Genomic DNA, 2,485 nt, shown 5'->3' with positions numbered 1-2,485 from the left:
AATTTCGTAATGTTTATCATACAAAGAGAGAGAATGATTGATATTCAACCGGTAGCGGTATCATCAATGATACCAACGTCCCAATGATTTATTGTGACACCGTTGTTAATGTATGTAATGTGTCATTGCTATAAACGGCGGTATTACCAATTCAAACACCAATAAATCTCCCAACTCCCTTCTACATCCCTCTTTTAGCCATAAACTCTGTGTATTTTCACTATACTTCTATATATAGCTTACTGTCATAAATGGGAGAGTGGCACTCACCCCTGCATTGATAACACCGTCGAGTTGATATTAACGCCACAATGAATGATTGTGACGACGTTGTTATTGTGATGTGCCTTAGATAAGTGTGGCGGTATTGCCAATTATAATACAAAAAGGTATCTTCTTGCCGCTTTTCACATGTTCTCTTAGCCAAAAAATCAATTTAGCATCAATACAAATAAAACAATTGCTAGCCTAAGCACGAGTGTGTATGTGGCACTCAAACTGCATTGATAACACCATATGGTATTAATGCCCCGTAGTGATTTTATGACGCCGTTGTTAACGTAATGTGTCTTGGCTAAGTGTGGTGGTGGTGGCATTGCCAAATGAAACACATAAAGGAATTCGTTACAAATTAATTGAAATTGTTTAATTCAAATATTGTTAGTTACATATGTCTACTTTGTGTAATAATTGTATGCGAATGGGCGTAAAAACAATTAATTAATAATATGAAATTCACTTTGCATTGATAACAATGATGACAGAAAGCCAGCATCGGTAGGTAATTTAGTGACGCCGTTTGTAATGTCATGTTTTTATTAATGGCAGTAATGCCCATTCGAAATTTAATTCATAAAAAATAACTTAATAAAATTTTAAAGTATGTGAATTATATGGGAAAATAATGGAGTTTTTATAATTTAATATAAGGAATTGCATACACAACTAAAATTAGTGGTATTTCTCAGAGGACAAGAGTAAAAAATATCTAAAAAAACATAATAAAAAATATTTTATATTTTTAAAATATTTTATTAAATATCCAGGCACTGTTAAAGTAGGAAAAAATATTTTTTTACAAATCCATGAAAAAATGTATTTAAAAAAATACTGGCCTTAGCGGACTTTGAAAATATATCTTAAATATTTTTGTTTGAAAAACATATAAAAAAATCATACGCTCTTATGGACTAGTGAAAAAATATTTTATAGAGTTCGAAGTTTGTATAGCTTAAAAAAATATATTCTTAAAAAATCTTCAATTTACTATGAAAAAAATATCCATTAAAAGTTCAAATCAATTTCCCTTTCAAAAATAAAGCCCTTATTTTCAAGTCCCTCCCTCTCTCTCTTCTGTGTGTAAATTTGTTCTGTAATTTCCTATCAATTATTAATTATGTCAATCAAACATGCATGGATTTAATTAATTTTTGGTCCTCGACTCCACTCGATTGTTTGCTTTAGAATCAATTAAGTAAAACAATTTTATGTAATTTACATACAATAAAATATACACTCGCATAAACGTACACACAAATACGCACACACTCACTTACACACACGACTAAATGGTCAACTAACACACAATTATTTATGTGGAAAATCATCAAGTGAACAAAAGCAAAAACAACAACTACAACAAAAAACAGCACTGCAACACATTTGTAACAATTTAATTTAATCTGCTTTTGGCTTTGGTCACGCAATAATAGTTTATGAGGTGTGTGTGTGAGGAAAATCTGTCGTGGGGGTGAGGTGAAATAGGTTTATGGAAAACCGAGTGAGGGTATGGAGGGAGGGTGAACATATTTACCAAATTGCCTCCGCCTCCTCCTTCTTCTATTAGACCGGAAAATATTCACATCAACCACAATATGCTGGAACAAATGGAAATATGCGCTAACAACAACGACTAATGTCGGTGCATTAATGCAAAGCGGTTAGTTATTGGGGGCACAAATAATCGGAAATGAAAGCCATTATCAACTAATAAAATAATGAAATAATAAACATGAAAAAAATAACAAAAACAAAAAAAAAGGATAACAAAGGGAAAAATATTTTTTAAAGTTCTACCCCTCTTCTGAGATTTGAAAAAATATATATTTTTTTAAATATCTTAAATAAAAAATATTTTTTTTTTAGAAAATTTGAGATTTCAAAAATACTTACTTGGATAATTTTTCTCTCAAACATTCATCTGCTTGCGGAAGTACCCATGCTTCAGATCCATATAACAGCACGGGTAGTATCAGCGTCTTGTAAAGTGTGAGTTTGGTCTGGTGGGAGATTGTCTTGTTTCTAAACTGCATACTCAGACCATAGTAGCATCTGTTGGCCATCACAATCCTTCTCCGAATTTCAAAACTAATGTCATACGTCTTATTTATGGCGGTACCAAGGTATATGTTCCACAGTTGGTCCGAGTCTACTGGACGTCTTGCGCGACTCCTCCTCAATTTGTTCAAAGGTGGCTGTTATCGTT

Source organism: Musca vetustissima, unplaced genomic scaffold (assembly GCF_032173495.1).
Source record: "Musca vetustissima isolate MV318-11 ecotype Yass unplaced genomic scaffold, APGP_CSIRO_Mvet_v1 utg42608, whole genome shotgun sequence".
Lineage (NCBI taxonomy): Eukaryota > Metazoa > Arthropoda > Insecta > Diptera > Muscidae > Musca > Musca vetustissima.
Note: the sequence above shows the minus strand (reverse complement) of the source record.